This window comes from Procambarus clarkii, chromosome 43, assembly GCF_040958095.1.
Source record: "Procambarus clarkii isolate CNS0578487 chromosome 43, FALCON_Pclarkii_2.0, whole genome shotgun sequence".
NCBI lineage: Eukaryota > Metazoa > Arthropoda > Malacostraca > Decapoda > Cambaridae > Procambarus > Procambarus clarkii.
In genome coordinates this window covers 38,649,626-38,664,769 of record NC_091192.1, presented here as the reverse complement: position 1 = coordinate 38,664,769, position 15,144 = coordinate 38,649,626, and the positions used below count along the sequence as shown (strand labels likewise).

The 15,144-nt window shown below is 41.6% G+C and overlaps 1 protein-coding gene across 1 annotated transcript in view; it reads left to right on the top strand.

Moving 5' to 3' along the window:
• The first annotated feature begins 8,032 nt into the window (after positions 1–8,032).
• Positions 8,033–15,144, top strand: part of LOC123755810 (uncharacterized) — a 195,400-nt gene continuing 188,288 nt past the window's right edge. Inside the window, exon 1 of the mRNA XM_069300307.1 lies at positions 8,033–8,123. The gene's annotated coding sequence lies outside the window, so the exon portion shown is untranslated. The remainder of the gene's footprint in view (positions 8,124–15,144) is intronic.

Genomic DNA, 15,144 nt, shown 5'->3' with positions numbered 1-15,144 from the left:
TTTTTGGCTACCTAACCTAACCTTACCTATAAATATAGGTTAGGTTAGGTTAGGTAGGGTTGGTTAGGTTCGGTCATATATCTACGTTAATTTTAACTCCAATAAAAAAAAATTGACCTCATACATAGAGAAAAGGGTTGCTTTATCATTTCATAAGAAAAAAATTATAGTAAATATATTAATTCAGGAAAACTTGGCTTATTAGGCAAATCGGGCCTTGAATAGTAGGCTGAGAAGTGAGTTCTGGCTACTAGGTACGACATATATATATATATATATATATATATATATATATATATATATATATATATATATATATATATATATATATATATATGTCGTACCTAATAGCCAGAACGCACTTCTCTGCCTACTATGCAAGGCCCGATTTGCCTAATAAGCCAAGTTTTCATGAATTAATTGTTTTTCGACTACCTAACCTACCTAACCAAACCTAACCTAACTTTTTCGGCTACCTAACCTAACCTAACCTAAAAAGATAGGTTAGGTTAGGTTAGGTAGGGTTGGTTAGGTTTGGTCATATATCTACGTTAATTTTAACTCCAATAAAAAAATATTGACCTCATACATAATGAAATGCGTAGCTTTATCATCTCATAAGAAAAAACATTGAGAAAATATAATAATTCAGGAAAACTTGGCTTATTAGGCAAATGAGGCCTTGCATAGTAGGCCGAGAAGTGCGTTCTGGCTACTAGGTACGACATATATATATATATATATATATATATATATATATATATATATATATATATATATATAACTCACATCCCAGAAGGGACTAACCCATACTGCCAGGAGCACTCTGCTGGCGTACAGGATCCCTTAACAGCTCGGCCAACACGACCGGACAAAAGAGGATGGTAGAAGAGGCTATTTCCATCCCCCCCCCCCCACCGGCACTCAGTTGGTAATCTTGGGCATGGTATTTTATCAAATCACCTCATTCTTTGGAGCACACGTGAGGAACACAAATGCGAACAAGCCTGAATGGTCCCCAGGACTATATGCAACTAAAAACTCACACCCCAGAAGTGACTTGAACCCATACTGCCAGGAGCAACGCAACTGGTGTGTACAGGACACCTTAATCACACACACATATATATATATATATATATATATATATATATATATATATATATATATATATATATATATATATATAATATATATATATATATATATTATATATATATATATATATATATATATATATATATATATATATATATATATATATATATATATATGTATGTATGTATATGATATACAGTTCAAGCAAATAATTTTAGGGCAATGCAGTAACTTAAATTGATGTTCTGGTGATTCCCAGACACCTGCCTTTACCCACTCGCCCACAATAGAATAGGTTATGTCTGCCTTCATTTTCCCAAATTGCTGATTTGCATAACATGATCAGTGCGGCATTAGAAACCCAAATCCTTATAATGGGGGCCTTTAACCACGAGACCATAGATTGGGTAAATCTAGCATCACAAGCAGAACAATATATTTAAACATACAGTTCACTTAATAAGCTACCTCATCCCTTTGTGTATACAGTATTTATACCTCAATAAACTTAAATTTCAGTCCACTTAATAAAATAAAATATATATTTAGCCAGCCAAATAATCCCACAATGAGAGGGGAACTGGAAACGCCTGTAAGGAACTAATAGCATGGCATGAAAGCATCAGTGGAAAATTTCATGAAAGTCGTCATGGAACTCGTTCAAAAATATGCGCCAAAAAGTTGGAAGAACAGAAATGGATGACACGGGTAGTAAAGGTAAGTGTTTATAACTAAGCGGAACCCCTGGAGAAGGTATGAATCTACGATGAACATTAAAGTGTTAATCATGTTACCCATATTATCCATATCTAATATTACATCTGCCGGAAGTTCTTTGAGAAGATGGTTCCCGTTTCCAAAAATGTGAGCAGCTTTGTAAGGCAGGATCTATTTTTGAAAAAATAAAAATGTTATAATTAAACATGGGGTTTTATAATTAAACGACGCACAAAATGTTGCGTTGATTTTTAAAAGATTTCTTCCTGATTCCGTTGATTCACTGTGAAATGGTGAATTATTCTTTCCCTTAGGATTCTCTCCAACAGCTTGCAGATGTGTGATGTCAAGTAATCGGACGGTAGTTTTCTACTGAGCTCTTTCTGCCGTTTTTTTTTAAAATAGGGGTAACATTTGCATATTTCCAATCTAGGGGAACTATCCCTTGGTTAAGAGATTTTCTGAAAAGGAGTTTCAGTGGTAGACATAATTACTCTGCCAGTTCCTTTACGACTTTGAACTGAATTTCATCCACACCTGGGGCTTTTGAGTATTTTAGTGTGTCAGTGCTCTTCCTGATTGCGTCACATATTATGGGTATATCCCTTATTGCTGTCTCTTCACCTCCTTCAATCATCTGTGAGGGTGATGGGATGTAGGCTAATCTTTCTAGTGTGAAGACTGATGTAAAGTATTCATTCAGAGTGTTTGCTGCCCCTTTATCGTCCATTATAACATGGTTAGTCTCATCCTTTAAGGATTGATTGTTGCCGCCGGAGGCGGCTAGTGTATTGTGCACCCCATACTCATCCTGTGAGTGGTAGCGCAAAAAGCATTACAGAGGGCACAAAAGGCCTTTATCAGACCTCATCTTAGATTATTACATAAACAATTTCTTCTATCCTTCACACCTTATAAGGGGTCCTACCGATCCTTTGTTTTGGTTCTACCTCCTATATAGGCATGCAACTACTCTGGATTTTTTTTATGTTTTGGGCAAGTTTTCTTTCGCAGTTTCTTTCGGTTGATCTGATTACCTGGGTGGATGAATTTAATGCCCTTTTATATATAATGGTCCCGGTAGTACAGCAATGTTCTTTCCCGACGCACAATCAAGAATTCCGGGTTCGAATCACGGGCAGGACAGAAATGATTGAGCGCTTTTCCTATCACCTAATGTATCTGTTCACCTAGCGGTAAGTATAGGTACTCAGAGTCAACTTCTTGTGGGGTTGCATCATGGGCGGGGTCAGCAATTCGACCTTGGAGGAAGAGGGGGGGGGGCTCGATATAAGCCTAATATGTATGAATACACACTGGCTACCTGTCACCCGACACAATTATTATTATAAGAATATTACAAACCACATCATGAAATTGGCAGATGACACTCAGATTTATGGGATCTCTAGAGTAACTAAAGTGTAAAAATAACGTGCTAGGCTGTATAAATGGAAGATTTGATATACGGAACGATACGAAGCAAGCGAGACAGTGAATCTTGGACCCATGAGTCCCTTAAAGGCGAAGGAAGGTTAGAAATGGCTAAATCGGGATCAAGGGTCTAGCGGTTTGGCTTTTGATGCTGGTACTTGTAAGAGAAGTTTATAAACTATTGTTTAATATATTTCTTCCTTTGGGGATGCGATGTTCAATATTTTACGAAGGCCCCCCTCAGGTGCTTTACTATTCTATTTATCTTATCTCTCTTTCACACACACACATATACACGTGTGTGTGTACTCACCTATTTGTGCTTGCGGGGGTTGAGCTCTGACTCTTTGGTCCCGCCTCTCAACTGTCAATCAACTGGTGCACAGGTTCCTGAGCCTATCGGGCTCTATCATATCTACACTTGAAACTGTGTACGGAGTCAGCCTCCACCACATTACTTCCTAATGCATTCCATTTGTCAACCACTCTGACACTAAAAAAGTTCTTTCTAATATCTCTGTGGCTCATTTGGGCACTCAGTTTCTACCTGTGTCCCCTAGTGCGTGTGCCCCTTGTGTTAAATAGCCCGTCTTTATCTACCCTGTCAATTCCTCTGAGAATCTTGTACGTGGTGATCATATCCCCCCTAATTCTTCTGTCTTCTAGCAACGTGAAGTTTAATTCCCGTAGTCTCTCCTCGTAGCTCATACCTCTCAGCCCGGGTACTAGTCTGGTGGCAAACCTTTGAACTTTTTCCAGTTTGGTCTTATGCTTGACTTGATATGGACTCCATGCTGGGGCTGCATAGACCAGGATTAGTCTGACATAGGTGGTATACAAAGTTCTGAATGATTCCTTGCACAAGTGTCTAAATGCCGTTCTTATGTTAGCCAACCTGGCATATGCTGCTGATGTTATCCTCTTGATATGGGCTTCAGGGGACAGGTCTGGCGTATCAATCCCCAGGTCTTTCTCTCTCTCTGACTCGTGTAGAATTTCTTCTCCCAAATGATACCTTGTAACTGGCCTCCTGCTCCCTACACCTATCTTCATTACATTACATTTGCTTGGGTTAAACTCTAACAACCATTTGTTCTATCATTCCTTTAGTTTGTCTAGATCTTCTTGAAGCCTCAAGCAGTCCTTCTCTGTCTTAATCCTTCTCATAATTTTGGCATCGTCAGCAAACATTGAGAGGAATGAGTCAATACCCTCCGGGAGATCGTTCACGTATATCAGAAACAGGATAGGACCGAGTACAGAGCCCTGTGGAACTCCACTGGTGACTTCACGCCAATCTGAGGTCTCACCTCTCACTGTAACTCTTTGCTTCCTATTGCTTAGGTATTCCCTTATCCATTGGAGCACTTTACCAGTTACTCCTGCCTGTCTCTCCAGCTTATGTACCAGCCTCTTATGGGGGACTGTATCAAAGGCTTTCCGAAAATCCAAAAAAATGCAGTCTGCCCAGCTTTCTCTTTCTTGCCTAATCTTTGTCACCTGATCGTTGAATTCTATCAAGCCTGTAAGGCAAGATTTACCCTCCCTGAATCCATGTTGGCGATTTGTCACGAAGTCCCTTCTCTCCAGATGTGTTACCAGGTTTTTTCTCACGATCTTCTCCATCACCTTGCATGGTATACAAGTTAAGGACACTGGCCTGTAGTTCAGTGCCTCTTGTCTGTCACCCTTTTTGTATATTGGGACCACATTCGCCGTCTTCGATATTTCTGGTAGGTCTCCCGTCTCCAGTGACCTACTATACACTATGGAGAGTGGCAAGCAAAGTGCCTCTGCACACTCTTTCAGTACCCATAGTGAGATCCCATCTGGACCAACAGCCTTTCTCACATCCAGATCCAGCAGGTGTCTCTTGACCTCCTCTCTCGTAATTTCGAACCCCTTCCAAGGCCGCCTGGTTGAGTGCGTGCCCACGCGCGCAAAGGTCTGAAACGGACAATAAGACTCTGTGAAGTGTAACTATTTAACTCAACTTGCCTAATTATAAGTTTGAACAAAAGTTGTGGAAGTCTGAAATGACTGACACAAGGCCATGATGCTTAAGAGCCTTCTTGTCGCAAGTGATAATGTTGGGTGTTGCTGTCTGATTACTCTTGCACTCACATACATTTCTGTCTACGTTTGCATGTGTATGTCTGTAGCCTACTCTCGTGTCTGAGTGCTTGCGTAGATGTCTACGTAACTGAGTTTGGTTGCATGTTGCTTATTCTCTTGCATTATGGAGTCTGGACGCCTCGTGTTAATTCCCCAGACCGTTTATGATTTGAAGCCTGGCTGGGGCCTGGCTGGGGCCTGGCTGGGGCCTGGCTGGGACCTGGCTGGGGCTTGGCTGGGGCCTGGCTGGGACCACCACTACTAGTATACACCCTTTAAATTACATAAAAAGTTACATAGTTAACCTCGTTAATTTCCAAATAGTTTCAAGTTGCTGGATTTAGCCAGGCTCACCCTAAGCTTGCATTCCGTCTAAATTATGGATTTGTACATTGTATATATATATTTATATATAATTTGTTTTTATTTAGCCTCGCTGATTGCCAGGTAAGGCAGAGGGGCGGGGAGCAAAACAGACGTACCCGGGAACCTCCTGGTGGTATAAACCCTTTTAATTAATTAAGAGTTTTTGTCACTTCCAAATCACGGTGTCTTTTCATTACTTTGGACATGAGAGAGGGAAGTTTTCTGAATGTTGCGGTGACGTGAGTCTCGTCAGCATTCTTGCCTTGCTTGCAGCTGGGAACATCCCGTGCGTAGGTTCGAACCCTCATCACGGCCCTTGTGGAATTGTTCATTCTTGCCTTGTTTTGGCCCCGTAACCGCTGTCGCTTATGAGAGTAAAAATGGCGACGTGACGTCGTCATGGGCGTACACCCCGACATAAAAGAGCAATGGACTCAATTTCGACCGTAATAATGTCCTTACTACGACCATGTATTATATTTGGTGTATTAAATATATTTATTCCTCTGCAATTAGTGTTTTCAGACAGCTTTGTGAGATTTTAGGTTATTTAAAGCTGAATACCATACTGTGGCAATTAATTAATTAAGAGTTGCACCAGTCAAGGAGGAAAACCCCACCATTTAACTGGTATGCAGTTTGGCAAACATGCATTTGAAGTTTATTTATTCAAAACAAAGAGAACACTTTGTATTATATTCTTGAGACCTTTCCCAACCAATCATCTAGTTGATGATGTTGGATATTAGGCTCACCAAAAGGCATGACCAATGAGGTTACATAACGAATTCTATGCTTACATTTGATTTTAATAATAATGAAGCTGTATTTGAAGATTGAATTAAGGAAACTAAAAATTTCACAAGATATATCCACAGTAACGGCTTCATATCAATACATAAAAAAGAATATCTGTCTGTCAGAGTCTCTGTCTGTCCAAAGTAAGTCTACGCTTAGGGCTAGCCTCACCCAACTCTCCATGATGACACGTGGGGAAAAACGGGGTATGGGAGTGTTATAGGCCAGTCGGGGTCGCCCCCCAATGCCACCCTTCAAAAGATATTGCAATGGTTTGAAACCGGAGTTTTGTTTTCCATGAGGTTTCTTGGCTTTTTTTCAGTTCGTCGTAATATCAAATTTTCTGAGAGAGGTTCCCCTCTATTATTATGTGTGTGTATATATATATATATATATATATATATATATATATATATATATATATATATATATATATATATATATATATATATATATATATATATATATATATATATATATATATATATATATTGTTTGACCTCTGACCTCTGGGCCGTCTGGTTCAGCTATCCGCCTCTCCTCGCTAGGGGGGCATTTAATCGTGTTTAATAAGGTCATTATCATCAAAGGATCTCCCACGTTCGGCTGGAATCGGCCGGTGTTCATCCCTAGAGCCAGACGACGTAAACATGGATCTGCATACGAGTGGCTACTAGGGTTTTGATAAGGAAACATTAGGCTATTCATTCGTTTGTCATTTATTTTTATATAGTATTATCCTCGTGTTTGGTTATTTAACTATAATTGGTATGAACAACCCAACTAACACATACAATGACATGAGAAACGAGGTTTTGGTCCGTGGATCTTATAAGTTACAGGTCCTTGCATATGACGGACCGAAACGTCGCTGTTTTCATGCCATATGTATGCGTTGGTTGATTCGTTTCTAGCCTTGTTATTGTGACTTAGTCTCTGCGAATAATTGGTATGGTTATTAACGTTTTGTCGTCTTGTTTGCATTTTGGTACATTGTTTCTGGTCATCATTGGGACAGGTAATCTAAATCTCTATTTGGTTTTGTAATATGCACACATGATTTCTCTCCTATTTCGTGCCAACTTTGCTACCAGAGAGAAAGGAGATTATAGAGAGAGCCTTCTGCTGTTTCATCCTCCTCCTCTGAAAATATACATTTAGCTTAATAGGATTTCATCAATAAAACATCGTTATATCATGTTTTTCCTTGTTCTCCAACTATCCTTTCTCTCTCTCTCTCTCTCTCTCTCTCTCTCTCTCTCTCTCTCTCTCTCTCTCTCTCTCTCTCTCTCTCTCTCTCTCTCTCTCTCTCTCTCTCTCTCTCTCTCTCTCATATCCATAGTTGACTCCTGAATATTATCCTTGCCCGGGAATGAACTATCCAACTATATCATCTTTAATCCCGGAACTGGAACAATCTCACTCTTACTGCCGAAATTAACAACGAAAATCCACACGGGGCAACTGCAGGGCTGGAATGCATTTGGTGTATCAGTCTGCCTTGAGCCACCGAGCAGTGCGGACCTACCCGCCGGCCCCGCCGTCTTCCCTCAAACTAGGCCCGTCTCCGTTGCTCACCACAATCGGGTTTTAAGGTACGTCTTGTGTGTCGCGTTCAGTTGGCAATGTATGTGAGTAGTTTAATTCGTTGTATTTTTTAATGTTGTAATGTAAATAAAAAAAGGTTCTTTTTACTCATTTATTTATAAAACTAATTTTGTTGTGCGTTGGATAACGCATTTAATTGCCTCCTGGAAGGATATAAAATACGAACGTCGGTAAGTTAAGACTGTGGCGAGTGTATTGGGATGGGTTTAGCCCCTTTGGAATGGACGGATAACTGGTAAAGGTTCCCCATCCGAGTGGAAAGGTCACGTATAACTTGACAAGGTGTGTGAGGAAGCGAGGATTGAATTTGGCCAACACTCATAACCGGGAGAAAGATAAATGTGATCACTTCAAGAGCAGTGGAATACTTGGCATGTTTCAAGTCAGTGTGTTAAGGTCCCGGGACTTACACGTGATGTAACCTGCAGCACATCGTGAAGGAACCACTAGAATCTTGAGCAGGAATAAGATTATGACGCAACTCCTTGTTCATATATAACAGACAAAATATTATCTCTTCTTTTGGCTACGTTAGGTCGGGTCGGGTCGGGTCTAGCTGAAGAGAAGCGATGTTGTAGTGATGGAACTCACTTCAGGTCGTAGACCCTACTCGACGGAAGTTTTTTTTTTTTTTTTTTTTTGAGATATATAGAAGAGTTGTTACATTCTTGTAGAGCCACTAGTACGCGTAGCGTTTCGGGCAAGTCCTTAATCCTATGGTCCCTGGAATACGATCCCCTGCCGCGAAGAATCGTTTTTTCATCCAAGTACACATTTTACTGTTGCGTTAAACAGAGGCTACAGTTAAGGAATTGCGCCCAGTAAATCCTCCCCGGCCAGGATACGAACCCATGACATAGCGCTCGCGGAACGCCAGGCGAGTGTCTTACCACTACACCACGGAGGCTGAGTTATATATATTTAGAATATTCTTGACCGTCTTTCTCCACTCTGCTCTCTGATATCCCCATCACATTATAGTGGGTAATGAGGAGGATATAAAACTTGAAATTCCCCTGAGCTGGTTTTAATTAATTTCCTTTGTGCGTAGCAACTGTGATAATATATCTTGATTTGTTTCATTGTTCGTCACAATATTTGTGCATAGATCTGTATGGCGTCACATGCATTATACAACAGTCTCAAATTATTGGAAATACACCGTTGCAATGCTAATCGGATAAAAGTCTGAGTATGATTGCACAGCAGCAATCCAAGTATTTCATACCTGTGGGATTTAACCTTCAAAGGATTTTCTTGCGCTATTGTCATGTTCGAGTTTACTGGAAATGTGAACATTTGTGTGCATTTCTTATCTTTTTGGTACAAAGGACGGCAGTTACAGTGTGCTGGGGTGGGTAGTTGGGTAGTAACGAGGGTGCTTTTGATGGGTGTGGAGGGGTTGAGTGCGTGTGTGGGGTGGCTAGTTACGCGTCTGTATGTGGGGGGTGGCAAGTTGCGTGTGTGTGTGGTTGGTTGTGTGTGTGTGTGTTTGGTAGTGTGGGGGTAGCAGGTTGCGTGTGTGTGTGTGGTTGATAGTGTGGGAGTGGCAGGTTGCGTGTGTATGTGTGTGTGGTTGATAGTGTGGGAGTGGCAGGTTGCGTGTGTGTGTGTGTGGGAGGGTGGAGATAAGGTGGTTGGTTGCGTTTGGGAGGGGAGGGGGGGGGATGTGGTTGACTGCGTGTGTGTGCGAGTGAGGAGGAAAGTGGTTGCTTGGTTACGTGTGTATGTGTGTGTGGGTCTATGTCAGTGTTTGTGTGTTAGTGGGTTGCGTGAGTAAGGCGAAGCACAGATCTGCTGTGGTATGCGAGCCCCAAGACTTCACATTAATGTCCGTCGTGAAATCTTTCCGCTCGGTCTGAGAATTTACTCTGGACATGTGATTGAGTTTATGGTCACGCCACAAGACATATTTTACAGCAGGGTGAAACCAGCTCTATGGAAGGCTGCCACTGAACTGAGAATTTTGCCACGCTTAAATATTTTTCTTTGGGTAAAATATTATAGAACTAAACATTACAGGAATATTGAAAGAAAATGTTTATGGGTATAGCCTACGCTTAAAATCGTTGATTATGATACCGTATAAGTTTGATACATAAAATTATATACAAAGTTAGCCAAGCATCAATATTTTTAAAGAGGTTAATTAAGATACGGATTTCAAGAAAAAGTCTTTCTTCATTTTATTTTCCCAGGCACAAATTTAGCAGTGCTTGCAAGAAACAGTGAAGAAATAATCCCCAAGCATAGGTGCATCATTGCCAGTAGGCTATAGTTATAACTATATATAAGGATATATATAATATAGGCTATAGTTATACCCAAGGAGAGTAGACAAAAACATTATGCTATCTTACGGGTGTTCTGTGGATCAGCTTAATTCGACTGTTTTTAAGTACTCACAACTTAAATGTTGCTTTTGAACTGGCTATTACATTTATTTAAATAGAGATGAAATTAACAAAATCTAGACTTGTAGCCAAAAGTTCATGTTTTGTAATATTTTGATTCTAAAGGGCGTACCCAAAACTAAAGAGTAACTATAAATCTAACTTAAGCTGGGCTAGGCCTAAATAGGTAGTTCTAGGCATGATTTAATACATGTATGTTATATATTAGACTTAGGCAGACTTGGGGATTTTAGATTTAGATTTAGATGATTTAGATTACTTAGATGAGTAAGATTTAGACTTAGACTTGGGGATTTTGAGGAGCCGGTCGGCCGAGCGGAGAGCACATTGGACTTGTGATCCTGTGGTCCGGGGTTCGATCCCGGGCGCCGGCGAGAAACAATGGGCAGAGTTTCTTTCACCCTATGCCCCTGTTACCTAGCAGTAAAATAGGTACCTGGGTGTTAGTCAGCTGTCACGGGCTGCTTCCTGGGGGTGGAGGCCTGGTCGAGGACCGGGCCGCGGGGACACTAAAGCCCCGAAATAATCTCAAGATAATCTTAAGATAGGCAAAGTTAGGTTTGGATATTGACTTTTCTTTGGCTCTCCAAAGTTAATAGTAACAAAACGGAATATTTTGGATGCAACATTGAAAATTGTGTACTTCCATGCATAGAGTAGTAGCTATAAGTACAGTATTAGTACTTTTGGATGACTGAAAGGCGGATAGGCTATGAAAGAACACACAAACTCACTAATCATTTGATGATTGCTTGTTAACTTCCGTGAGATACGAGGACACCCGAGGTGTCGTATCATAAGACGCTTATTAAACCAATTAACTCGATCCACACATGAAAGTAACGTTTCAGTCATCCCATCATTTTATATGCGGGGTTGGGTTGTTTTCAGCCATATTCTTTGCACAAATCAGTTACTCTTAATCAGTGAATATTGCCAACCGCAATACTCACTTTCTACTACTTGAAGTAACCTCTTCCAGTGGTAAAGGTTGCGGCTGGCAGTCTGCTAGTCGCGGGTTCGAGTCACCTAAAAGCTCCAGTTGATTTTGTCATTGAAATATCTCGTTAATGTGATTTCTGTGTGTGATTATACATAGGTAGTTACTTTAATTACCGCGCATACACCTTTAATGCTTCAAGTTGATTGTTCCTCACTTTACGCACATGACACACGCTCGTGCCCATTGATGCTGCGGTGATGACCACTTTGTCACACAATTGCAGGAGTCAGGGCAACCAACAACACCAGTAGTTGTGGTGGAATGAGAGGCGAGACGTTGTTAAGCCAATCTGTGCCATCTATAAACTGAAAGGTTTATATTTGTGTTATATTCTGTAAAATATTAGTTGATGTTTTGTTGTTCACTTTAAATGTGGATTTTTATCATTGTAAAAGTTTAAAAAGCAGGGAAGGGAACTATCATTATAAAGCGTCAAGACATTACGACTATATACAATTTAAAAAGAGTTGCTTAAAATTAAAAGTCACAGTGCCGGAGAAAATGCCTTTGTGATGTTTTTTAAAACTTTGTTATTTCTGAAAATTTTACGTTTATTGTCTTAAAGTGACGATGAGTATGATTATATAAGTTTAACTGGTGGTGGAAACTGTAGCAGGTGAGAAGCTTGAAAAAATTATCCTATGTGTGTGTGTGTTTTTTCCTTAATTTACTGTTATTTATCGTTTATTCAGCCGTTATGTAAGCTTCAGTAGCCTAGCCTTTCTCCAGCCTCGCCCCACACTGTACTTCCTGCCAAGAATACAATCATATCACGGCTCATAATTACAAGCAAGACATTGGTTTAAGCTGACACGAAACCTGACACAGCTTCACATCCCCACCCCCATCCCACCGGGGCCAACACTTCCTAACGACTTGATAATTAGCATGCGAGGTCGTTACACATGGCAGTCATGTTCCTCGGGCTTGTAAGTGGTACGCTGGGCTATATTGTGTTACTTCTGCAGTGTGGCGCTCAGCGTGGCGCTTTGTCACGCTCAGCTGATTATAGTGAGGTGCTCCATGTTTGTTATGCTGAGCTCATTAATGTGAGGTACTCCATGTTTATTGTCACACAGAGGAGAGCATGGTCGCCACCATCTGGTCACCATTTGGTCCGGGAGACATCTCCCGTCACGCTGGGCGCAGTCGCACCTCCACAGATCTCCAGTATCATCTATTGATACTGGTAATGGCTCAAAAGGGCCACCACTTACGAGCTATTCATGCCCGTGCCACCTTTTGGGTGGCTTCATCTTCATCATAACACATTCACAAGGGAGACATCTCCCGTCATGCAGGGTGCATTCGCACCTCCAGATCTTCAGTATCAGCTCTTGATACTGGTAATGGTTTAAAATGGCCACCACTTACGGGCTATTTATGCCTGTGCCACCTTTTGGGTTGCTTCATCTTCATCTTAACACATTCATAAGGGAGACATCTCCCGTCATGCTGGGTGCTTTCGCACCTCCACAGATCTCCAGTATCAGCTTTTGATACTGGTGATGGCTCAAAAGGGCCACCACTTACGGGCTATTCATGCCCGTGCCACCTCTTGGGTGGCTTAATCTTCATCAATCAATCAATCAATCAATCAGCATGGTCGCCGATCACGCTCAGCATATAAAGTGTGGTTTTCGTCATTATCCAGCGATGTTTGGTGAGGTCTAGGTCTGAGTGTCGGCAAGGTAGCGAAGTCGTTATTCTGTATATTCAGAGTGGGTCTTTTTTTTATCTTATAAGTATAGCGACAACTCAGATCTCACCAAACTCAGATCAAAACCAACAAAACATCTCACTCAGGTCTGGATCTCATCAAACATCACTAGATAACGAAATCTCTAGCGAATTCTCTGTTACGGCCCTCTCGGGACGCAACGGGGTTCTTACTCTGATGTCGTTAGAGGAAGATATATATCCGACCCCAAGCCAGTAGAGGCTTTCAAGGGATGCGATCCGTGACGCAAGTAACTTAGAGGGAGTAGGGAAAGAAAGCTAAGAACTTAATATAATATAATATTCACCAACACCAATTAAATATATAAAAGTAAAACGTGCACAAGGGGAGGGTATTAACACTATACAAGGGGATCAACACTGTAGTCTTCTGCTGGAGACTATGGATCCTCGAAGCTAGGTGCTGAGTCCGCGGTGCTTTCTTCGTGGCCTCAAGACGTGTCCTCTGAGAACGCCGAGTCTACCCTGGCCACAGGTCAGCCACAACACAGGTCCACTGGGGGCACCGTCGTGGAGGCCGTCAACCACACGTCCAGCAGGTCTGCCGGCAGGTACTGAGCCACCAAGGCTGGTACGGCCACTCCACGAACGATAAAAGGGGTACGCCCTAGACAGGAGTCTCGTGTGATATCACCAATCACCCTCCTGTCCTCAATACCCCAGTGGATTACCGTCTCCAACCGTCGGTCCCGGGTAAATCCTTCCACTGCCACTCCACTGGCAGGCTTAACACACCACAGTGTTCTTCCGGGGGGACGACGTCACAACAGCTGCAGCAAACTTCACAGTATGGAGACTGGCTGCCTCGGGTAGACTGACTCCACCTTCAACACAGTAGTCCCAGGTCGGCTCTGTAAGCAGACACGTCATCAATAACTGGGACACTAATACACCACACTCACAGGCTCAGATACTAACACCTGACGTATCCAGTCCATAGATGGCGCTGTCGTCGGAGCACCACCTCACCAGAGGTCAGGAGCGGCGGTGTTGAGCGCTGAACCAGACTGGAAACTGGTCCTCGAGGCCAGTACACGCTGTCCTCACTAGGTGTCGTCGTTCGTTTGGCGGGGGTTTCGGGAGCTGACCCACAGATGGCGTGGTTGTCACTGCTCCAGGCTCGGACGTTGAATCCGGATTCGTAACATTCTCCCCCACCCACCGAGAGTATCAGAGTTTTACGCAATGTTTTATCCAAAGTTTGAGTGTCCTTTTCCCCTTATTCCTACCTTATACCCCAATTCCTTACCTTATATTTGAGTGCCCACATATTCCTTCGACCTTTCACCTCACCCTCACACAACTTCACCCCTTCCAGATGTATTTTTAACCCAAAATTGCATCTTATGTTTTCATACTTTACCTGAAGATGTTCCAGAGGGAAACGAAACGTTGTAGAATATAAATCCTTCAATTATTACGAAAGTTTCTTTACCATGAATTATTAGATGTGAATTGTAAACAAATGTTTGAACAGGTGAGGACAATGCCGACATCTGTAATTACTCGTTAGGTTTTAGCAAGAATGAGTGTGTGTCTGGTGGTAATGAGGCTGAGTAAATGTTAAATGCAATAACTCACATGATTAAATAAGTAATTATATAGCATAACTGCCGTGTTATAATTATTACCTATCCTCACACTTAATCCACCGTGATACTCCATCATACTAATGCGCTTCGGCCTCGATAGATTATGTGGGGTCGCCTAAGTTCGTACGTAAGCTGTTGGGTAGGCCAACAGATCTAGAGAGAGAACGTTTTTAAGATCTAGAGAGAACGGGCTCCGTCATCATATTAAACAACCCGTTCTCGCAAATTTAATAAGTCAATATTGACTTATTAAATATGT